At 44.4% G+C, this 25,891-nt stretch overlaps 1 protein-coding gene across 1 annotated transcript in view; it reads right to left on the reverse strand.

Annotated features, from left to right (window-relative positions):
* Positions 1–9,782, reverse strand: part of LOC125463484 (beta-2-glycoprotein 1-like) — a 52,952-nt gene extending 43,170 nt beyond the window's left edge. The window contains exon 1 of the mRNA XM_059653622.1: positions 9,667–9,782. The gene's annotated coding sequence lies outside the window, so the exon portion shown is untranslated. The remainder of the gene's footprint in view (positions 1–9,666) is intronic.
* Positions 9,783–25,891: the final 16,109 nt, after the last annotated feature.

The following is a 25,891-nucleotide window of genomic DNA, read 5'->3' on the forward strand; positions in this document are numbered from 1 at the left end:
ATTGTACACATAGCTGCTACTGAGCATCCGTGGCAGAGGTAGTGGTTAATTTTGGATGTCGTGCTGATCAAGCGGGCTGCTTTTTCAAGGATAATGTTAAGTTTTTTGTGTGTTTTTGGAGCTGCACTCACCCAGGCAAATGGGCAGTATTCCATCACACTTCTGACTTGTGCCTTGTTGATGATGGACAGGGAGTCAGGAGGTGAATTACTTGCTGCAGTATTCTTCGCCTTTAACCCGCTTTTGTTAGCCTTGATGTCAAAGGCAGTCAGCCACACTTCACCTCTGGAATTCAACTCTTTTGTCCATGTTTGAACCAAGGCTACAATGAGGTCAGTAACTGAGTGGCCCTGGCGGAACCCAAACTGGGTGTCACTGAGCGGGTTATTTCTGAGATAACAAGGTGTAGAGCTGGATGAACACAGCAGGCCAAGCAGCATCAGAGGAGCAGGAAAGCTGACGTTTCGGGCCTAGACCCTTCAACGCAGTTCCTACTGTCTTGGGTTATTTCTGAGGTTCTGCTTGATAGCACTGTTGATGACACCTTCCATCACTGTACTAATGTTTGAGAGTGGACTGTTGGGGCTATGATTGGTCGGATTGGATTTGTCCTACTTTTTTTAAATTCTTACAGTGTGTGCAATGGTTGCTGGAGGTGAAATTGAGGGCGAAAGAGCTTAATATTTTTAGTTGGCAAGGTTTCTGATAACTGGCTGATTTTCAACAGGGCACACATTTTAGCAATGTTTATTGACCTCAGAGCAAATACTTTATCACATAGTTCCCAGTGTCAACTTCAGTCTGTCTACATGGGCAACAACCTGCAGGTAAAGAATGGTTATTTATGAAGTCTTTTAACTCTTTATTGCTGGTCCTGAGCATCGGTGGTGGAGGGAGCGGATGTTTGTGGATGTGGTGCCAATCAAGTGGGCTGCTTGTTCCTGGATGGTGAATCCTTGTTTTGTGTGTTTCAAAAGAAGCTAAATGTCATTGCAGAATTCACAGTTAAGGGAAATGGGAAATAGGAATCCAGTCAGGAAAACAACGGACAGAGTAGTGGGATAGATAGTTCAACATAATGAATGGTCCATTGGTTCTTCAGTTTATTCTAACTGTTCGGGTATGAACTACATGATTGAGATTTTATCTCTCATTTCATCGGTGAGAGATTTCAGCACTTTAAGTAACACAGTAAATGGTTGGTACTAATTGTCATCCATTGACCTTACCATGAGCACCTTTCCTGTCTGTCACCACTTTCTAACAGTAAGTATTTCACAATGGTTGTGGAGAAAGATGTTTCCAAAAACGAGCAATATTGATGATCCCAGGATTAGGAAATTGTGAAAAACAGGCAACTGGAATTTCATTCTTGTCACTGTTGAAAAGTGGAATTGGAGGTGACATATCAAAGAGTCATGGCATTTTGGGTTATTGATAGATATTTAAATGAAGGTAAGAGTCCAATACTATTGTTGTTGGATGTGCAATATAACTCTCTCAAAGGGAGTGAATCTTACATGATTAAATTTTTCAGACAGAGCAACTCAAGAATGGTTCACAGGACAAGCATAAATCTGGAATATCAAGAGTCAAGGGAAAACAATGTTTCCATTCCAACGAAGAAAATGAGGATCATAATTAGTACAATGCTCTTTGGTTAAAGGACAGGTAGCGCCTGATAAATTCAACTCTTTTGTCCATGTTTGAACCAAGGCTACAATGAGGTCAGTAACTGAGTGGCCCTGGCGGAACCCAAACTGGGTGTCACTGAGCGGGTTATTTCTGAGATAACAAGGTGTAGAGCTGGATGAACACAGCAGGCCAAGCAGCATCAGAGGAGCAGGAAAGCTGACGTTTCGGGCCTAGACCCTTCAACGCAGTTCCTACTGTCTTGGGTTATTTCTGAGGTTCTGCTTGATAGCACTGTTGATGACACCTTCCATCACTGTACTAATGTTTGAGAGTGGACTGTTGGGGCTATGATTGGTCGGATTGGATTTGTCCTACTTTTTTTAAATTCTTACAGTGTGTGCAATGGTTGCTGGAGGTGAAATTGAGGGCGAAAGAGCTTAATATTTTTATATTAAATATTTATGATAAATATTTATGAGAGATTCCATGTTATTGTAATAAAATAAAGTGATTCCCTTATGTCCTTGAAAGAGGGGAATTTTCGCCCTTTTTTTTGGCCAGTGGGACTTCCATCCTGCTATGTTTTTGACTTAAGGCTTTCTAAAGTCTTTCCTGGCTACCTCGTAGCCCTCAAGTGCCCTAACTGAGCCTTCACATCTCATCCTAACATAAGCCTTCTTCTTCCTCTTGACCAGAGATTCCACCTCCTTCGTAAACCACGGCACCCGCACTCTACAGCTTCCTCCCTGCCTGACAGGTACATACTTATCTAGGACACACAGGAGCTTTTCCTTGAATAAGCTCCACATTTCTAATGTGCCCATCCCCTGCAGTTTCCTTCCCCATCCCATGCTCCCTAAATCTTGCCATGGTGCATACTTCCTCTGTTCTCTCTCTCACTCTCTGTCTGTACTTTGCTGTAGATCTGCTGTATTCTATCTGCATTTTAACCATTCTGTATAGAACATAGAACATAGAACATTACAGCACAGTACAGGCCCTTCGGCCCTCGATGTTGTGCCGACCTGTCATATCAATCTCTAGCCCATCTAACCTACAGTATTCCATGTACGTCCATATGCTTGTCCAATGACAACTTAAATGTACCCAAAGTTGGCGAATCTACTATCATTGCAGGCAAAGCGTTCCATTCCCTTACTACTCTCTGAGTAAAGAAACCACCTCTGACATCTGTCCTATATCTTTCACCCCTCAATTTAAAGCTATGCCCCCTCATGCTCGCCGTCACCATCCTAGGAAAAAGGCTCTCCCTATCCACCCTATCTAACCCTCTAATTATTTTATATGTTTCAATTAAGTCACCTCTCAACCTTCTTCTCTCGAATGAAAACAGCCTCAAGTCCCTCAGCCTTTCCCCGTAAGACCTTCCCTCCATACTAGGCAACATCCTAGTAAATCTCCTCTGCACCCTTTCCAAAGCTTCCACATCCTTCTTATAATGTGGTGACCAGAACTGTACGCAATATTCCAAGTGCGGCTGCACCAGAGTTTTGTAGAACTTCAACATAACCTCTTGGTTCCGGAACTCGATCCCTCTATTAATAAAAACTAAAACACTGTATGCCTTCTTAACAGCCCTGTCAAACTGGGTGGCAACTTTCAAGGATCTGTGTACATGGACACCAAGATCTCTCTGCTCATCTATACTACCAAGAATCGTACCATTAGCCCTGTACTTTGCCTTCTGGTTACTCCTACCAAAGTGCATCACCTCACACTTGCCTGCATTAAGCTCCATTAGCCATCTCTCTGCCCAGCTCTGCAGCTTATCTATGTCTCTCTGCAACCTACAGCATCCTTCGTCACTATCCACAACTGCACCGACCTTAGTGTCATCTGCAAATTTACTAACCCATCCTTCTACGCCCTCATCCAGGTCATTTATAAAAATGACGAACTGCAGTGGACCCAACACCGACCCTTGCGGTACACCACTAGTAACTGGTCTCCAGGATGAACATTTCCCATCAACTACCACCCTCTGTCTTCTTTCAGCAAGCCAATTTCCGATCCAAACTGCTACATCTCGCACAATTCCATTCGTCCTCATTTTGTACAATAGCCTACTGTGGGGAACCTTATCGAACGCCTTGCTGAAATCCATATACACCACATCAACTGGTTTACTCTCATCTACCTGTTTGGTCACCTTCTCAAAGAACTCAATAAGGTTTGTGAGGCACGACCTTCCCTTCACAAAACCGTGCTGACTATCCCTCATCAATTTATTCTTTTCGAGATGATTATAAATCCTATCCCTTATAACCTTTTCTAACACTTTACCAACAACTGAGGTAAGGCTCACTAGTCTATAATTACCAGGGTTCTCTCTACTCCCCTTCTTGAACAGGGGAACCACATTTGCTATCCTCCAGTCATCTGGCACTATTCCTGTAGGCAATGATGAGTTAAAGATCAATGCCAAAGGTTCGGCAATCTCCTCCCTGACTTCCCAGAGGATCCGAGGATAAATCACATCTGGCCCAGGGGACTTATCTATCTTCACCCTCTGAAGGATTTCTAATACCTCTTCCTTGTGAACCTCAATCCCACCTCGTCTAGTCGCCTGTATCTCAGTATTCTCCTCGACAACATTGTCATTTTCTAGAGTGAATACTGTTGAAAAATATTCATTTAGTGCTTCCCCTACCTCCTCTGAATCCACACACAACTTCCCACTACTATCCTTGATTGGCCCTAATCTTACTTTCGTCATTCTTTTATTCCTTAAATACCTATAGAAAGCCTTAGGGTTTACCCTGATCCTATCCGCCAACAACTTCTCATGTCTCCTCCTGGCTCTTCTGAGCTCTCTCTTTAGGTCTTTCCTGGCTACCTCGTAGCCCTCAAGCGCCCTAACTGAGCCTTCACATCTCATCCTAACATAAGCCTTCTTCTTCCTCTTGACCAGAGATTCCACATCCTTTGTAAACCACGTCTCCCGCGCTCTACAGCTTCCTCCCTGCCTGACAGGTACATACTTATCTAGGACACACAGGAGCTTTTCCTTGAATAAGCTCCACATTTCTAATGTGCCCATCCCCTGCAGTTTCCTTCCCATCCCATGCTCCCTAAATCTTGCCTAATCTCATCGTAATTGCCTTTCCCCCAATATATATGTGTTGTTTTGTCTCTGCAGTTGTATTCTTTCTGTACACAGACTGTGGTATATCCATATAGAGTCATGGAGGTCTTCAGCACAGAAAAATGTCCTTTAGCCCATCGATTCTGATGTAATATGCTGTATTCTCTCTGCACCTATACCATGAAATGTCTGTTTATGTGAAGTGTTTTTTCACTCCTTTGTTCTGCAGTTCCTGTGTTGCATCTGTTTTATTTCCTGTCATGTTAATCACCACTAACCTTGGGCAGGAAGCCATAGTAACCGAGATAAACTGGCAACCTGACTGAAGATCACATTTAATAAGTAACTTGTGATTATATTTCAGCAGAACTAGAACAAAAAGTAATCAACTCTGGGACAAATAACCGAGCAGAGGAAATCTCCATGGACACTGAACCACAGCTAAAATATAGAACTAAAGACATTGAATGCTCTAAAATAATGAGTCAAACCCACAGCGTTTAGAAATGATGGAGGTAACACAGATGTCTCCTTATGAATAGATTCTGAAGGAATCAAATCAACCCAGAATTCTCATGGTTAAAAAATATGATAGCAGCAAGATGTGTTTCCTGCCCATCTTTCCCTACTATTCAGTTGGACACTTTCCTGACCAAGGCAAGTTTCAGATTAAGTTTTTGGCAACCTGACAGATTAAACATTACAATTCATATTCAATCTCCACAGTACAAGGGCTGTGCAAAAATAACCCACTCATAATTGTTGAAAGAATGCACATCTAAAATTGTCTGGTCACAAAAGGAATGTAACTCAAAAAAATAAAGATTGACATTTGAAAAGAGACTAGGAGGAGTGTGCTACAAGTCAGCATCGCTATGGAAGCAGGTTGGGAGAGGGTATCTGTGTGAATAGGGCAGCAACAGGAGCATGGGATAAAAACCAGAGAGCTCATTCAACCTTTTCTACCTGTAAAAGCCAAAGAGTAACGTGACCAGAAAACAGGTACAATATTGCTAAATATGAGGTCATGCACTTTGGTAGGAATAACAGTAAAAAGGACTATTATTTGAACAGTAAAAAATCGCAGCACGTTGCTGTGCAGAGGGACCTGGGTGTCCTTGAATCACAGGAGGTTGGCTTGCAGGTACAACAGGTAAATAAGAAGGCAAATGGAATTTTGTCCTTCATTGCTAGAGGCACTGAATTTAAAAGCAGGGAAGTGATGTTACAGTTGTAGAGGGTGCTGGTGAGACCACATCTGGAGTGCTGTGTGCAGTTTTGATCTCCTTACATGAGAAAGAATGTACTAGAATTGGAGAGGATGCAGAGGAGATTGATTTGGTTGATTTGGAATTGAGAAGGTTGGCTTATGTGGAGAGACTCAGTAGACTGGGATGATACTCATTGGAATTTAGAAGAATGAGGGGAATTCATAATATAAAATTATGAAGGAAATAGATGAGATAGGAGCAAGGAGGTTGTTTCCACTGGTGGGTGAAATTAGAATAAGGAGGCATAGCCCCGAAATTAGGGGGAGAATTGAGGAGGAATGTCTTCACCCAAAGGGTTGTGAAACTTTGGATTTCCCTGCTTAGTGAATGTGTTTAAAACTAAGATCGATAACTTTTTTGAGCAGAAAAGGAATTAAGGCTATGGTGAGAGGGTGGGCAAGTGGAACTGAAGCCAAGAAAAGATCTGCTGTGATCTTATTGAATGGAGAAGTGGGATCGAAGGGCCAGATGGCCTAATCCTGCTTAGGGTTCTTATGTTCTTATGAGATTGAGTGAACTGACCAAAGCACCACAGTTAAGAGTGCAATTCAAATGTAGAGGGGAGAAAACAGAACAGCAGCAGCATTAGGGGAAACTATAGTTAGGGGAATAGGTGCTGCTCTCTGAGCAAAGACAGAGTCCTCCAAACTGTGTTGCCTGTCTTGTGCCAAGTTAAGAACCTCTTCCAAGCTGGAGAGAAAGTTGGAGAGGGAGAAGAAGGATCCAGTTGTCATAGTGTACAAAGGTTCTGCTGAGCAGCTCGAGGCTAAGGTAAAAGAAAAACAACAAAACCACAGAGGTAATAACCTCAGGATTACTACCTGAGCCACTTGCAAATTGGTGTAAAGTAAGTAAGATTAGAGAGGTAAATACATCGTTCAAATTAGTGTGGGGGAAATGGATTCTGATTCATGGGGGTCTGGCACCAGCACTAGGCAAAGAGAGAGCTGTTCTATTGGTAATAAAGTGTGAAGCTGGATGAACACAGCAGGCCAAGCAGCATCTCAAGAGTACAAAGCTGACGTTTCAGGCCTAGACCCTTCATCAGAGAGGGGGATGGGGTGAGGGTTCTGGAATAAATAGGGAGAGAGGGGGAGGCGGACCGAAGATGGAGCCTGGTTTGCTTCAGGACATGGTCGAGCAGATTCAAGGCTGAAGAGATTACAAGAGAGTTGCAGTGGGAGAGAGATTCCTGAGGTTGGTCCGGAGGGAGGAGTCTTGAAACTGCTCGACCATGTCCTGAAGCAAACCAGGCTCCATCTTCGGTCCGCCTCCCCCCTCTCCCTATTTATTCCAGAACCCTCACCCCATCCCCGTATCTGATGAAGGGTCTAGGCCCGAAACATCAGCTTTTGTGCTCCTGAGATGCTGCTTGGCCTGCTGTGTTCATCCAGCTTCACACTTTATTATCTTGGATTCTCCAGCATCTGCAGTTCCCATTATCAGCTGTTCTATTGGAATGGGCGTCATTTGAATCTTACTGGGACCAGTGTCCTGGTCAATCTTACAACTAGGATTTTAAATAGGGTTTTCAGCTAATTAGTGGAGGGGAAGGCTCAATTGAAGGAAAGTTTCAAAAAAGTTAAAGAGAAAAAGAGAGCAGAGTTACGGGGTAGTGAAGAGGTGAATGATAATAAAAGTGCAATAGGAAGGGTCGAAGAATATAAACAGAACAGTGCGGGAGGAATTAGAACCTGAGTGAATAAAAATGGTAAAAAGTCAAAGCTTAAGGCTTCTTATCTGAATGCATGCAAAATTTGTAAGAAGATAAATGAGATGACGCCATAAATAGAAACAAATTAATTTGAGTTGACAGCTATCACAGAGATGTGGTTATAGAGTCACAGAGTCAAACTGCATGGAAACAGACCCTTCGGTCCAACAAGTCCATGCCAACCATAATCCTAAACTGAATTAGTCCCACCTGCCTGTGCTTGGCCCATATTTCTCCAAACTTTTCCTATTCATTTACTCATCTAATTGCCTTTTAAGCGCTGTAACTGTACCTGCATCTACCACTTCTTCTGGCAGTTCATTCCACACACGAACCACTCTCTGTGTAAAAAAATTGCCTCTCAAGTCTTTTTAATTTCTTTTTCCTCTCATCTTAAAAATATACCCCTTTGTCTTGAAATCCCTCACCTGAGGAAAAGACACCTGCTATTCACTTTATCTATACATGCTAATGATTTTATAAACTTCAATAAGGTCACCCCTCAACCTCTTACACTTTAGTGAAAAAGTCTCAGCCTTTCCAGTCTATTTTTATATCTCAAAATTCTACATTCTTGGCAACATCTTGGTAAATCCTTCAGAACCCTCTCCAGCTTAATGATATCCTTCCTATAACAGGGTGACCAGAACTGGACACAGTACTCCAGAAGAGGTCTCACCAATGTCTTGTACAACCTCAACTTAATGTCCCAACTCCTATACTCAAAGGACCGAGCAACGAAGGCAAGCATGCTAAATGCCTCTTTATCTACTATGCAAACTGTAGAGAATTATGTCCCTTAACTCCTTGGTCTTTCTGTTCTACAACTCTACCCAAGGACCCACTTTTAATTGTATAATTCCTGCCCTGTGCTTTTACCAAAATATCATTCCTTGCAATTATCCAAATTAAACTTCATCTGCAAAGCAATGAAGACTGGGAATTCAATTGCAGAGGTGAGAATTGATATAGATGTGATTAATCGTGATGAGGAATCAGTTTGTGTGGAACTAGGGAATAGGAAGGGAAAGAAGTCACGGCGGGACGCATCTACAGGCCCCAAAAAATTTCCGTACTGTCTGACAAAATGTGAATCAGGAAGTGATGGAGGTGTGTGAGATTGTTATTGTTGATTTTAAAAGAAACATAAGAAGCAAGAGCAGGGGTAGGCCATTCAACCCTTTGAGCCTGCTTTGCTATTCGATACGATGATGGCCAATCGTGCAACTTAGTTCCCTATTCCCACTCTGGTTTTTAAAGGAGTAATAGGAGAGAATTTAAAACAAATAACAGACTGGATGAAGAAGGGAGAGAAAAATCAAGGATGCAAAGTTGAAGCGCTTGAAAGGAAATGTACATTTTGGAAGGTTATGGTTAGCGCCTCCATAATTTGCAAACTTACCTCCCTCACTATTCTGAAAAGTATTCTTTCTGGTCCTGATAACTTGTCAAATTTAAATCAGACAACCTCTTTATTATGTCCTCTTTATAAAATTTTAGTCCACTTAGTCCAACTGCATTGTCTTTCTTTGGAAGTAACCAAGAGATCTGTCACACTTTTGTCTGCCAATTTTTGATTCAAATTTACTGGAGCAGATCAACTGATCTCAGTGAAATTGTACTACCTCCAGTTTCATTTTTTCACTTTGTGTTGCTCCTTGTTGTTTTTCACAGATAATCTAATTCCTACGATACTATGGTCACTTCTCCCTGAAAGTTCCTGAACTGACATCTAATTCACTGATTCCCCAGATCCAGCAGGACATCTTTCACTGAGATCATGTTACTCCAGCTGACAACACACCTTGCACAAATGGTTGTTTTGGACATGAGAAGTATTCTGGAGTTTCTATATGGAACAGGAATGTATACTCCACAAGCCTGAGTCTTTGGATTAAACTCAACAGAAATAAACAAAAACATTTTCTGAAAAAACTCACCATTTAATCATCAGTTAGCACCTTCCTTTGTGCTGACTTCATTTTATATATTTCATTCTGTGGCACTTGCAGTTGCTCCTGGCTCACTCCAACTTTCAGCTCTGCCCCTGAACTCTTTACCTCTGAACTCTCCAAACAACTTGCTGTTCCGGGGCATTGCTTTTTCAATTTTGCTGACATCACTTTTAACTGTTTATCTCTAGCAATTCATTCCCTGAGGCACACAGCGTCTCTGAGCACAGAGCCAAGTAATTGGGTTTTCTTGCTAAATATTGCCCAAGTTATTCAGGAGAACTGCAGTGACCTTCTTAGTGGCTTTAACATCGCAATTCAACACTGCCATTTCCAAAATGAACCTCTATGCTCAGGCACCCTAACATTTGGAGCTGAGATCTGTGGAGTGGGAATTGAATCCAGAAATTTTTGACTTAAAGGCTAAATGCTACCCATTGCAGTCACTTAAAAGGAGCTCTCTTACAGCAGAGTCTTTTCCATTGCAGAGAGGAGACGCTGATTTGAGTTCTGGGCTCTAAATCTAAGCAAGGTAAATTCTTACACCATCCCAGGATGTTTTGAAGGGAACACTTACAGAGGACTGGGGAAAATATAATGCACATTGTAGATCTGCTTCACAAAGCAACTACAACTGTTCCCCTTCAGTTAGTTCAAATTATCTGTTAATTAGGATAAAAAGCGCACAAAGCATCCCATTGATGTTGTTTGATTAAAACGGATTTATACTTGTATGAATGGACAATTCAAATCCTTAGTGAAATTTTGATCAACGTGATCATTCCATATTTTGACATTTCATTTATTTAGAGTCACATATGGATACAAAATGACTAATTTCTGTGGATACATAAACAGTCTAATTCTACTAATCTTGACTGGGTTTCATGTGGTTTAACATGCGGGGATAGTGGAGGATGGGTTTAGTAGGGTGGTGACTATAATATTAAAAAGATGTGGCAGATACAGGAACATGTCTTACAGAACACTAGCAAGAATATAGGGTGAATGCTCATGTAGATTGCATGAGCATTCATGACGTTGTTACAGATGGTGCTATTTAAATGCTTGATATGTGTGGTCTATTCATTGCTGTGGTTGAAATATGTGCTCTGAAACTGTCTACAAGTATGGTTTATTTTGACAAATGCCAGTGATGTTCTATGATTTGCAAATGGTGTTAACTCTAATGAATAATATTCTCTTGGCAAATGGAGCTGACTGTTAGAAAGGGCACCGCATCGAAGCAGTGAATGCAATGCTGGGAGCTGTCAGAATCTGAGTCAAGCAGGAACAGCACTCAGATGCCCATGCACTGGGAGACAGAAAGGTAACTGGTGAAATAATACCCCTGTCAATCTGGGGAAAAATACCAGGAAACTGGCAGTGGGTCATGATGCCCATTTGAAGGGCTGGCATAGACATGATGGGCCAAATGGCCTCTTTTTGTGCCATAACACTGTGATTCAGTGATTAATCTGTCATGAAGGCTAGACTAATTAACCTTTCCATAGACTAGGTTATTATAAATAGACAAGGAACAAGAGCTAAGGAACTTTGGGTTCCTTTAAATTCAAGCAACAAAACCTTGGTGCACTTTGAAAACTTCATTAGAACACCAAAGAGATTCACTCAAACAAATTAGACTAAAATTGTTTCACAATCCTTCATCCAAGAACTTTGGCTGTAATTAGTTTAAATATCTGTAAACTCCATTCCAAGTCTCTATCTCAACCATCCATCAGCAGAGATAGAACATAGAACATAGAACATAGAACATAGAACATAGAACAGTACAGCACAGAACAGGCCCTTCAGCCCACAATGTTGTGCCGACCATTGATCCTCATGTATGCACCCTCAAATTTCTGTGACCATATGCATGTCCAGCAGTCTCTTAAATGACCCCAATGACCTTGCTTCCACAACTGCTGCTGGCAACGCATTCCATGCTCTCACAACTCTCTGCGTAAAGAACCTGCCTCTGACATCCCCTCTATACTTTCCACCAACCAGCTTAAAACTATGACCCCTCGTGCTAGCCATTTCTGCCCTGGGAAATAGTCTCTGGCTATCAACTCTATCCATGCCTCTCATTATCTTGTATACCTCAATTAGGTCACCTCTCCTCCTCCTTTTCTCCAATGAAAAGAGACCGAGCTCAGTCAACCTCTCTTCATAAGATAAGCCCTCCAGTCCAGGCAGCATCCTGGTAAACCTCCTCTGAACCCTCTCCAAAGCATCCACATCTTTCCTATAATAGGGCGCCCAGAACTGGACGCAGTATTCCAAGTGCGGTCTAACCAAAGTTTTATAGAGCTGCAACAAGATCTCACGACTCTTAAACTCAATCCCCCTGTTAATGAAAGCCAAAACACCATATGCTTTCTTAACAACCCTGTCCACTTGGGTGGCCATTTTAAGGGATCTATGTATCTGCACACCAAGATCCCTCTGTTCCTCCACGCTGCCAAGAATCCTATCCTTAATCCTGTACTCAGCTTTCAAATTCGACCTTCCAAAATGCATCACCTCGCATTTATCCAGGTTGAACTCCATCTGCCACCTCTCAGCCCATCTCTGCATCCTGTCAATGTCCCGCTGCAGCCTACAACAGCCCTCTACACTGTCAACGACACCTCCGACCTTTGTGTCGTCTGCAAACTTGCTGACCCATCCTTCAATTCCCTCGTCCAAGTCATTAATAAAAATTACAAACAGTAGAGGCCCAAGGACAGAGCCCTGTGGAACCCCACTCACCACTGACTTCCAGGCAGAATATTTTCCTTCTACTACCACTCGCTGTCTTCTGTTGGCCAGCCAATTCTGTATCCAAGCAGCTAAGTTCCCCTGTATCCCATTCCTCCTGACCTTCTGAATGAGCCTTCCATGGGGAACCTTATCAAATGCCTTACTGAAGTCCATATACACCACATCCACAGCTCGACCCTCATCAACCTTTCTAGTCACATCCTCAAAAAACTCGATAAGGTTTGTAAGGCATGACCTACCCCTCACAAAGCCGTGTTGACTGTATTTGATCAAGCCATGCTCTTCCAGATGGTCATAAATCTTATCCCTCAGAATCCTTTCTAACACCTTGCAGACGACAGACGTGAGACTTACCGGTCTATAATTGCCGGGGATTTCCCTATTTCCTTTCTTGAAGAGAGGAATTACATTTGCCTCTCTCCAGTCCTCAGGTACGACTCCAGTGGAGAGCGAGGATGCAAAGATCTTCGCAAGTGGCGAAGCAATTGCATTTCTCGCTTCCCAAAGCAGCCGAGGACAAATCTGATCCGGGCCTGGCGACTTGTCAATCTTAATGTTTGACAAAATTTTCAGCACATCAGCTTCGTCTATCTCTATCCATTCCAGCATGCACACCTGCTCTTCAAAGGTTTCATTCACTACAAAGTTGGTTTCTTTCGTAAAGACAGAAGCAAAAAACTCATTTAGGGCTTCCCCTACCTCCTCAGGCTCCACACACAAGTTCCCTATGCTATCCCTGATCGGCCCTACTCTTTCTTTGACCATTCTCTTATTCCTCACGTAAGTGTAAAATGCCTTTGTGTTTTCCCGGATTCCTTCTGCCAAGCCTTTCTCGTGCCCCCTCCTGGCTCTCCTCAGGCCATTTTTGAGCTCCTTCCTTGCCTGCATGTAATCCTCTCTAGCTGAACTTGACCCTAGCTTCCTCCACCTTATGTAAGCTACCTTCTTCCTTTTCACTAGAAGCTCCACCGCTCTCGTCATCCAAGGTTCCTTAATCTTACCCCTTCTTGCCTGTCTCAGAGGGACATATTTACTCATCACTCCCAACAACTGTTCCTTAAACCATCTCCACATGTCTATAGTTCCCTTACCATGGAACAACTGCTCCCAGTCCATGCTTCCTAACTCATGTCTAATCGCATCATAGTTTCCTCTTCCCCAATTAAATATCCTCCCATTCTGCCTAATCCTCTCCTTCTCCATAGCTATGTAAAATGTGAGGCAGTTATGGTCACTATCACCAAAATGCTCCCCCACCACAAGATCTGATACCTGCCCCGGCTCGTTTCCGAGCACCAAGTCTAGAATGGCCTCTCCCCTCGTCGGCCTGTCAACGTACTGCGTTAGGAAACCCTCCTGAACACACCTTACAAAAACAGCTCCATTCAAATCTTCTGCTCGAAGGAGGTTCCAATCAATATTAGGAAAGTTAAAGTCACCCATTACAACAACCCTACTGCGTCCACACTTTTCCAAAATCTGTCGACCTATGCTTTCTTCAATCTCCCTGCTGCTATTGGGGGGCCTGTAGTAAACCCCTAACGAGGTGACTACTCCCTTGCTGTTAATTTAGAATAAAACACAAAAATGCTGCAAGGCACAGTAGAATCTTCAGTTCTGAGATTCTGCACATAATGGCTACTTCTAACGTTTTCTGCTTCTATTTGTCCAGCTCACCAGCTGGAATCTGATTTATAGATTTGTGAATCACATCTGCCTAGTACAGAAACCTTGGGCACAATACACATGTGCGCAAAACTCATTCTGTGCAATGGGCAACTTCAACCTTTCGCCTCATGGTGTTACAGTTGATGTTAACAATGTGGAACTTAAAGCTGGAGCCAGTACTTACCATGACTGGACGTATAAGCTACTACAGCTGCAATTTGCACTTATAAACCACCTGTAATATAGTGAAAAATTCCAATGTCATTGTCAGACGAAATATGATACCTTTAGATAATGGAATAATAAGTGCCACAATCACCTAGGGTCATAGAGTGGCAAAGTCACCAGAGTCATACAGCACCAAAACAGACCATTTGGCCCAACAGGTCCATACGGACCAGGATTCCTGAATAGAACTAGTCCCATTTACTTGCCCAAATGTCATTTAAATGTTGTAATTGTACTTGCTCCTACCACTTCGTCTGGCAGCTACTTTCCACACACGTACCACCCTCTATGTGGAAACGTTTCTCCTCTCACTTAAACCTATGCCTGGACTGGCCTACCTTGGGAAAAGATCTTGGCTATTCATCTTATCAATGCCCCTCACGATTTTTAAACCTCTGTAAGCTCAACCCTCAGCCTCCAACACTCCCGCCTCTCTTTATAACTCAAACCTTTCAGGTTCAAATGAACAATGGCCACTGGTGCAGAAAAAGGAAGGACATTGACTAAAAACAGGATTGTTCACCTTCTTTTAGCTCATCATGCTGGAATATATTACTCAGTGTGAAAAACATAGATGAGCCAACTATACAACTGTTCACATCAATCTTTAAAATGATGGGAAATGAGGAGAGTGAGTGAACAAGCATCTTATCTCCGAATTCTGGGAGGTAAGCTGGTCCAAGGGCGGTACATAATTTGGGACCATCTGCACACTTACAAAACACTAACCTTGAGTGTTTCTGAGAAAAACTGTGACCCATGGAGAAGTTCGCTCTGTTATTCCCAATAGGCCAAGGTAGGCAGTGTTGGGATAGGATCTTTATACACCTCAACAGGATGTGTTGGGTTTATCCCATGAGATGTTGGATAGGGATAGGAGTGTGATCTACTATACTTCCCTCCCAGTGAATATTATCTGTCAATGATCTTATCTTCAAAACAAGAGAATCTATGTAATTGTTTCACCAGATGTTTGCTTGTGATTGGTACATTTACTTGCTGAAAAAAATACACATTTTGAAGCTTTTCATCTTACATTCACAAATCACAAGAAATTCCAATTTAAGAGTACACCAGCACTTACACCATATAGGGGAAGTGTATTGATTGGTTAGTGAGTGATCCTGATTTTAAATTTGTTGCCATGGTGAATGCACTAGTTAATGATGATTGACAGTAACTGCCAGAACCTAACAGGCAGGTATACGGTGAAAACCAAGAATCATGCTCTATTGGGAAGTCAAATTCAATAATCAGCCACTCCAGAATGACACAGCACAATAGGCCATTCAGCATGTAGAATCTGTGCTGGCTCTTTTTAGAAGAATCCAGTTAGTCCCACTATCCTATGCTTTCTTTGTCAACCTGCAATTGTTTCCCTCATGATATACTCCATTGACTACAGTGAATCAGCAAAGTTAGTCTCTGCAAAGGTCCTGAAAGGTGCCAGACATTCAAGAGGTACAAATATAATTTCCCTCATAGCTCGCAATGTGGTCATACAATCAATAATCCATTTCCAGCTGGGACCTTAATTCCTGAAATAGTCCAACATAGAACAATGGGAACAGATACAAGTTATTCACTTCCATCATTCTCTGCTATTCTATACACTGACAAAGCCAAATTGCTTAGATTGCTACACGGAATTTTTTATTCATTTGTGGAATATGGGTGTCACTGGCTGGGCTAGCATTTCTTGCCCATCCCTAGTGACCCTTGAGAAAGTTGTGGTGTGTTGCCTTCTTGAACTGCTGCATTCCACCTGCCATGAGTTGATCCAAATGCCGTTAAGGAGAGAATTCCAGGACTTTGACCCAGTGACAGTGAAGGAACGGCGATATATTCCCAAGTCAGGATAGTGAGTGGCTTGTAGGGGAGCCAGCAAGTGAAGGTGTTCCCATTTATCTGTTGCCCTTGTCCCTGATGGAGGAAGTTGTGGGTTTGGAAGGTGCTGTCTGATGATCTTTGGTGAATTTCTGCAGTGCATCTTGTAGTTAGTACATACTGCTGCTTCTGAGCGTCGGTGCTGGGGTGAGTGGATGCTTGCTAATGTCCAATGAAGAGGGCTGCTTTGTCTTGGATGGTGTTGAGTTTGTTGAGTGTTGTTGGAGCATCAAAGCTATTTGCCTTAACCATTTCCTGTGTGGAAGTATTATGTTGTGATTTGGATGTGAATATCAGATGAATGGTTAGTAAGTTTGCAGATAACATCAAAACTGGTGCTGTAGTGGACTGCAAAGAAGATTATCTTAGAGTACAATGGAACCTTGATCAGATGAGCCGATGGGCCAAGGGGTGGCGAGTGAGGTTAATTTAGATAAATATGAGGTGTTGCATATGCAAAGGCAAATCAGAGCAGGACTCATACACTCAATGGTAAGGTCTTGGGGAGAGTTGCTGAACAAAGAGACCTTGGGGGATAGGTTCATAGTTCATTCAAGGTGGAGTTGCAGGCAGATGGGATTGTGAAGAAGGCATTTGATATGCTTGCCTTTATTGGTCAGTGCATTGACTACAGGAGTTAGGAGGTCATGTTGTGGCTGTATAGGACATTGGTTAGGCCACTATTGGAGTACTGCATTCACTCCTGGTCTCCCTGCTACAGGAAAGATGTTATTAGACCTGAAAGGGTGCGGAAAACATTTACAACGATGTTGCTGGGGTTCCAGGCTTTGAGCTATTGGGAGAGGCCAAATAGGCTGGGGCAATTTTCCTGGAGCGTTGGAGGCTGAGGTGTAACTTTGTAGAAGTTTATAAACCCATGAGGGGCGAGGATAGGGTGAATAGCCAAGGTCTTTTTTTCCCCAGGGTGGGGGAGTCCAAACCATTACGGCACAGATTGAAGGTGAGAGGGGAAAGATTTAAAGGGGACCCAAGGGGTAACCTTTTAACACAGAGGGTGGTGTGTGTATGGAACGAGCTGCCAGAGGAAGTGGTGGAGGCTGGTACAATTCCAACATCTGGATGAGTAATGAATAGGAAGGGTTTAGAGGGATGTAAGCCAAATGCTGGCATATGGGATTAGATTAATTTAGGATACCTGTTCAGCATGGACGAGCTGGACCAAAGGGTCTGTTTTTGTGCTGTACATCTCTATGACTCTATAAATGAAGACATTTCCCTTTGTTTCACCGTTGGATTTATTTGCGATTATCTGTACTTGTGTCTTCTGGTTTTGGGTTCTCTGATAAGTGGAAATGTTCTTTCCACATCTACCCTGTCTAACCTCATTCACGATTGTAAAAAATGCCTCTCAGCTCACTCTCAGATTTTACCTTGCTAAAGGCCAAAAAGACACACTGCTTAATCTGTCCTAATGCCTGCAATTTCTCAATTCAACTGCCAAACTATTAAAAACGTCATTTACTCCCTCTACGTGAAGTTCATCAGCAGCTTGGGACAGATAGTTTTGAAGCATGGGTTTGTCCAGCACATAAAGTAAATCCTCTGTACTCAGTTGATTACTGGAAGGGTCCTTTCTGTGAGGTGGTGGGGCAGGTCACTTGATCCCAGGTATCAGTCTGCATTGAGAATTGGATCAATGTTAGTCAGTTAGAAAGCAGACACCTTATTTTTCTTTCAACATCTACTTAGATGTGTTGTAACATAGCTCACCCACAGCTGAGGATGAACTTGAGCCCAAATTTTCTGACCTAGAGATAGGGACACTGCCAATACTGCACAAGGGTCCCTCTGTTCTCCTTTCCTTCTATCCAGAAGTGCTCTTATACACAACTGAACAATTTTTCCCCTGTCAAAAAATCACCTGTGGTCTTTTTTCATCTATTCACCATGAGTAAATCCCCATAACCTCCAACTGATTAATTTTACATGCAAAGTCCATTAAAGACAATGCACCTCATCAAAGCAAGAGAGAGGGATCTGTTTTGTTTTTAATTATTAACCTATTTTTCTAATCAGCCTGTTCAGAGATGCTATTACACACCTCTGCAGCAGGTGGGACTTGAACCCTAGCATCCTAGTCCAGGGACAGGGACACTACCACTGTGCCACAAGAGGCCTAGGGATCTGAGATAATGGGAACTGCAGATGCTGGAGAATCCAAGATAATAAAATGTGAGGCTGGATGAACACAGCAGGCCAAGCAGCATCTCAGGAGCACAAAAGCTGACGTTTCGGGCCTGGACCCTTCATCAGAGAGGGGGATGGGGTGAGGGTTCTGGAATAAATAGGGAGAGAGGGGGAGGCGGACCGAAGATGGAGAGAAAAGAAGATAGGTGGAGAGGAGAGTATAATGTCTGAAAAGAAGGAAGGAGAAATAGAGATAATGGGAACTGCAGATGCTGGAGAATCCAAGATAAAGTGTGAAGCTGGATGTACACAGCAGGCCCAGCAGCATCTCAGGAGCACAAAAGCTGATGTTTTGGGCCTAGACCCTTCTGTTATCTTTTATAACATGAACTTCAAACACTGGCTTAACCACTTGTGACAATAACAGGTAATCTCAGCTTCAACCACAACAATAATTTGTCCTTATATGAAACAACTTTAACCTAAGAGAACACTCCTTCACAAGAGCATTATGAAAAAGAGACATCAAGCCAAGAGATAATATGGCACATAATTAAAGAGATAGGTTTTAAGGAGCATCTTAAATTCCAACACATTGGAATGGATTTTGGATTGCACTGTTATCAGAATACAAGGTTTTAAGTCCTTTAACAATAAATCAAGCATATATCTTGTTATGACCGCAATTAAATTATTCGATATATAACTGTTGAATGTAACTGTTGCAATGGTTGGTCAATTTACTCTATGCAGCATGTATCGGGGGAATTTGTCTGTAAGTACTTCCACATCTCCACAGCAAATGGCACTATAAAAACTGAATATTTTAAATAAGATGTTTCCTATGTTCCTCTCCCAGCACACTGTTCACAGATTCCCTTGGAATCGGGTTGCAAATTCAGAGTCTGTATCCTGCAGTAGTTTAATGATGATGGTTGGCAGTGCCCCGAGACTGAACCTGCACATCTTCAAGCAATGAAGGAAGAAGGGTCTACGCCTGAGGCATCAGCTTTCTTGCTCCTCTGATGCTGCTTGACCTGCTGTGTTCATCCAGCTCTGCACCTTGTTATCTCATCTTCAAGCAGTGAGGAGTGTTTACCATGTTATTTATGTTCCCTCAGCATTGTCTGGTTAGACCTCAATTCTTAGCCTGAGTTTATCAATGACAGGTTTGTCCAGTAACTGCAATTACTAAAGAATGTTATTCGAAACGATTTGCCTGCTCCTGAGGAAAATGCCTGTAAATTTGGCAGAACAGCCCAAAATTAAGTACTCTGTCTTAATGACAACCCTGTCAGTGTCCCTGACAGTATGACAATCTAATTTGAATACATGCAGAATAAGTTGCATTTTGCTTTCTATTATTTTTATATGAAACAAAAATGAAAATCTAAATTAACTGAAATTATCTTTTTGCATGATTTGTCCTGTGTTTCATTTTTCATTTGTGATATCCTTTGGGAGATCTTACCCAGTGCTGTCAAACTCTGTGTGATTGGACTGAGAATGCAGCTGGTGGTGAGTTTCTCTATTGTTGTTGGTGATTCTCTGAACATCTTTCTGGGAAGCATGATCGACAGGCAGTATGATTTCTCACATCAACTTTGGGAACTCAGCTGTACATATCTGGATGTTTGCACAAGCAGCCCCACTGTGTGGGACAATTCGTATAAATGTGCAGCGCAGGTCTATGAGAGAAAGTCATTTCCTGGTGCACACCATTGACACTTACCCAGCCGCTGCATTTGCACAGGCTGTGCATCAGATGTTCTCCATGTTCTTGGGAAGATACCCTAAGAGATCAAGGAATAGCCTGGATGAGGTCTTTTGTTTCAATTCCTGGTTTGTAACTGAATTCTTTAACTCTTGAAGGCAGTGGGAGTTCAAGACTTCACACCCAAACTTCCAGTGGAACATCCTAAACCAGAATGCTGGGCACATGACCCCAGGTACAGAAGAAAACCGACAGGATGAAATCACACAGACCATAACAAAACTCAAACTGCTCTGTCCCTTCAGTGAGACACTGAACCATCGCCACAACAATACACCCTACTGGTCCCCAACCTCTGTTTCCTACCTGGCCACACACACATACTTTTGCCCTCCATGCACCCTCCCTCCCCTCCACACACACACACACACACACACACACACACAGCCCCATTCACGCACAGGCAAACACATTGTATTTAGAGATAATGGGAACTGCAGATGCTGGAGAATCCAAGATAATAAAATGTGAGGCTGGATGAACACAGCAGGCCAAGCAGCATCTCAGGAGCACAAAAGCTGACGTTTCGGGCCTAGACACTTCATCAGAGAGGGGGATGGGGTGAGGGAACTGGAATAAATAGGGAGAGAGGGGGAGGCGGACCGAAGATGGAGAGAAAAGAAGATAGGTGGAGAGGAGAGTATAGGTGGAGAGGTAGGGAGGAGATAGGTCAGCCCAGGGAAGACGGACAGGTCAAGGAGGTGGGATGAGGTTAGTAGGTAGGAAGTGGAGGTGCGGCTTGAGTTGGGAGGAAGGGATGGGTGAGAGGAAGAACAGGTTAGGGAGGCAGAGACAGGTTGGACTGGTTTTGGGATGCAGTGGGGGAGGGGAAGAGCTGGGCTGGTTGTGTGATGCAGTGGGGGGAGGGGACAAACTGGGCTGGTTTTGGGATGCGGTGGGGGAAGGGGAGATTTTGAAGATGGTGAAGTCCACATTGATACCATTGGGCTGCAGGCTGCACTGAGCCCTGCCGCATCTTCACCATCCCCCCAGACCTCCCACTGACTGAGGACAAATGGTCAGTCCTAAGCAAGGGGCTCACCTTTGTCCCCCTACAACCACACATCAACGAATGCCAGTCACGTTTGGACACCGAGCAGTTTTTCCGCCGCCTTCGCCTCCACACTTACTTCTTTATCCGGGAGCCTAACCCTCCCCCCACTGACCCCCTACACCCGCCTCCAACACAAGTCCTCCTCCTGGACATCACCCTCAGGCCTCCTACCCTCCCTTGACCTCTTCATCTCCAACTGCTATCGAGACATTAACGGCCTCAACCTCTCCACTCCTCTCACCCACTCCAACCTCTCCCCCGCAGAACAGGCAGCCCTCTGCTCCCTCCTCTCCAACCCCAACCTCACCATCAAACCCGCAGACAAGGGTGGCGCAGTGGTAGTATGGCGCACTGACCTCTACATTGCCGAGGCTAAACGCCAACTCTCCGACACCTCCCCCTACCGCCCCCTCGATCATGACCCCACGGAGCACCAATCCATCATCTCCAATACCATCCATGACCTCATCACCTCAGGGGACCTCCCACCCACAGCCTCCAACCTTATTATTCCCCAACCCCGCACGGCCCATTTCTATCTCCTTCCCAAAATCCACAAACTTGCCTGCCCTGGTCGACCCATTGTCTCAACCTGTTCCTGCCCCACCGAACACATCTCCACCTATCTGGACTCCATTTTCTCCCCTTTGGTCCAGGAACTCCCTACCTACGTCCGTGACACCACCCACACCCTCCACCTCCTCCAGAACTTCCAATTCCCTGGCCCCCAACAGCTTGTTTTCACCATGGACTCCAGTCCCTATACACCTGTATTCTGCATGCAGATGGCCTCAAGGCCCTCCGCTTCTTCCTGTCCCACAGGCCCGATCAGTCCCCCTCCACCGACACCCTCATCCACCTAGCCGAACTCATCCTCACCCTCAACAACTTCTCTTTCGATTCCTCCCACTTCCTACAGACAAAGGGGGTGGCCATGGGTACCCGCATGGGCCCAAGCTATGCCTGCCTCTTTGTAGGTACGTGGAACAGTCCCTCTTCCGCACCTACACAGGCCCCAAACCCCACCTCTTCCTCCGTTACATTGATGACTGTATCGGCGCCGCCTCTTGCTCCCCAGAGGAGCTCGAACAGTTCATCCACTTCACCAACACCTTCCACCCCAACCTCAAGTTCACCTGGGCCATCTCCAACACATCCCTCACCTTCCTGGACCTCTGTCTCCATCTCAGGTAATCAGCTAGAAACTGATGTCCATTTCAAGCCCACTGACTCCCACAGCTACCTAGAATACACCTCCTCCCACCAACAGTCCTGCAAAAATTCCATCCCCGATTCGCAATTCCTCCGCCTCCGCTGCATCTGCTCCCAGGATGAGGCATTCCACTCCCGCACATCCCAGATGTCCAAGTTCTTCCAGGACCGCAACTTTCCCCCTGCAGTGGTCGAGAACGCCCTTGCCCGCGTCTCCCGCATTTCACGCAACACATCCCTCACACCCCGCCCCTGCCACAACCACCCCAAGAAGACCCCCCTCGTTCTCACACACCACCCCACAAACCTCTGGATACAACGCATCATCCTCCGACACTTCTGCCATCTACAAACCGACCCCACCACCCAAGACATTTTTCCATCCCCATCCTTGTCTGCCTTCCGGAGAGACCACTCTCTCTGTGACTCCCTTGTTCGCTCCACACTCCCCTCCAACCCCACCACACCCAGCACCTTCCCCTGCAACCGCAGGAAGTGCTACACTTGCCCCCACAACTCCTCTCTCACCTCCATCCCAGGCCCCAAGATGACTTTCCATATTAAGGAGAGGTTCACCTGCACATCTGCCAATGCGGTATACTGTATCCATTGTACGCAGTGTGGCTTCCTCTACATTGGGGAAACCAAGCGGAGGCTTGGGGACAGCTTTGCAGAACACCTCCGCTCGGTTCGCAACAAACAACTGCACCTCCCAGTCACGAACCATTTCAACTCCCCCTCCCATTCTTCAGACGACATGTCCATCATGGGCGTCCTGCAGTGCCACAATGATGCCACCCGAAGGTTGCAGGAACAGCAACTCATATTCCACTTGGGAACTCTGCAGCCCAATGGTATCAATGCGGACTTCACCAGCTTCAAAATCTCCCCTTCCCCTACTGCATCCCAAAACCAGCCCAGTTTGTCCCCTCCCCCCACTGCATCACACAACCAGCCCAGCTCATCCCCTCCCCCCACTGCATCCCAAAACCAGCCCAGCCTGTCTCTGCCTCCCTAACCTGTTCTTCCACATTTGGAGTACTGCGTACAGTTCTGGTCGCCACATTACCAAAAGGATGTGGATGCTTTGGAGAGGGTGCCGAGGAGGTTCACCAGGATGTTGCCTGGTATGGAGGGTGCTAGCTATGAAGAGAGTGTTAATAGATTAGGATTATTTTCATTAGAAAGACGGAGATTGAGGGGGGGACCTGATTGAGGTCTGCAAAATCATGAGGGGTATTGACAGGGTGGATAGCAAAAAGCTTTTTCCCAGAGTGGGGGACTCAATTATCAGGGGTCATGAGTTCAAAGTGAGAGGAGGAAAGTTTAAGGGAGATATGCGTGGAAAGTTCTTTCCACAGAGGGTGGTGGGTGCCTGGAACGCGTTGCCAGCAGAGGTGGTAGACACAGACACGTTAGCGTCTTTTAAGATATATTTGGACAGGTACATGGATGGGCAGGGAGCAAATGGACACAGACCGTTAGAAAATAGATGACAGGTTAGACAGGTGGATCTTGATCGGCGCAGGCTTGGAGGGCCGAAGGGCCTGTTCCTGTCCTGTAGGTTTCTTTGCTTCCTCTCACCCATCCCTTCCCCCCACCTCAAGCCACACCTCCATTTCCTACCTACTAACCTCATACCACCTCCTTGACCTGTCCGTCTTTCCTGGGCTGACCTATCCCCCCCCACCTCCCCACCTATACTCTCCTCCCCACCTATCTTCTTCTCTCTCCATCTTCGGTCCACCCGCCCCCCCCCCCCCCTCCCTATTTATTCCAGAACCCTCACCCCATTCCCCTCTCTGATGAAGGGTCTAGGCCCGAAACGTCAGCTTTTGTGCTCCTGAGATGCTGCTGGGCCTGCTGTGTTCATCCAGCTTCACACTTTGTTACATTGTATTTAGATAGTGCTTTTAACTTAATTAAATGTCCCATTTTGCTTCACTATTAGAACATAGAACATAGAACATAGAAAGGTACAGCACAGTACAGGCCCTTCGGCCCACGATGTTGTGCCGTGGAATATTCCTAATCCAAAAATAAAATAACCTAACCTACATTCCCCTCAATTCACTGCTGTCCATGTGCATGTCCAGCAGTCGCTTAAATGTCACTAATGACTCCGCTTCCACGACTACCACTGGTAAACTATTCTGTTGGGCGGTCATTTAGAACTTTTGGGCCTTGCTGCATATAATCTAAATTTTGAAACTCTTCTTTTCAGGGAAATAGGCAGGTTACATTAAAACAACAGTTAAAATTATAAGGGTTGCCATACAAGAATGTTTACTTGGATGAACGGTGCTGGAGGGTTGTACACCTACACACCAGCATTGATTGTGGCCTTTGGGAAATTGACATGACACACAAATTGCTTGATGTTAGTGGACACAAAAGTGCAGCTTTTGTGTATGCTTATTTTATAATCTACCAACTAAAAGTTGACAATGAAAGGAGATATTAGGGCAAATGATCATATGTTTTGCCGGCGGTCACTTTTAAAGAACATCATGAAGAAGGAAAGATTGGTAGAGGTGGGAGAGATTTGAAGAGGGAATTCTTGAACTTAGAGCCCAGGCATGGCCATCAGTGGTGTAGCAGGTAAAATTAAGCTGTGCAAGAGGCCAGAATTAGAGAGAACTTGGCGGTGGTGGGGATGGAGAGGGCTGCAGAGATGAGGATGAAAGAGGCCATGGAGGGATTTGAAAATGAAGGTGAGAATTCCAATATTAAAGTGTTGCTTAACTGAAAGCCAGTGTGGAGCAGTGATCCAGTAATGATGAGATAGATCACTCCCATCCATCATAAAGTTAACCCATACTCACACCACTCATCTCTTACAACCAGCAAAGACAGAGGGATGTAATCTGTCCTACTGAGACATTCACCATTCCTTATCCCCAACAAACAATGATAAAATCAGTCATTGGTTCACTGCGGTGTACCTAGCACCTCCTTCACTCCCTATCTTGCCTGATTCCTTTCCTTTCCAACATTGATAATATGATCAGTGGATTGACAGCAGGCCAGGTGGCTTATTTGTTTATTACAAGGTGGAATGAAGAAGGGATCTACATCAGGAAACTGGATCACTACAATCCACAATGCAGCACAACACAGAATGAGGCCATTCAGCCCAATCAACCTACACAAATGTAAGATAGTTGGAAGACAAATTGATTCACATTTCTCATGGATCTAGACCCATAATGTCATTTCTGGGTTAGAAGGGGGTCATTTGGCCCATTGAATTCATACTAGCTCCCAGCAATCCAGTCAGTCCCACTCAACTCTTGTGTGATCCCCATAGCCATGCAAGTTCATTCCCTTCAAGTTCCATCTAATCTCCTCTGCAATCATTGATCATTTCCATTGCCATCACCATTGTTGGAAGTAGGTTCCAGTCATTATCACTTGCTTTGAAAATGTTTTACCTCACATTGTGCCCAAAATCTTCAATCCCTGTCTTT

Source organism: Stegostoma tigrinum, chromosome 22 (genome assembly GCF_030684315.1).
Source record: "Stegostoma tigrinum isolate sSteTig4 chromosome 22, sSteTig4.hap1, whole genome shotgun sequence".
Classification (NCBI taxonomy): domain Eukaryota; kingdom Metazoa; phylum Chordata; class Chondrichthyes; order Orectolobiformes; family Stegostomatidae; genus Stegostoma; species Stegostoma tigrinum.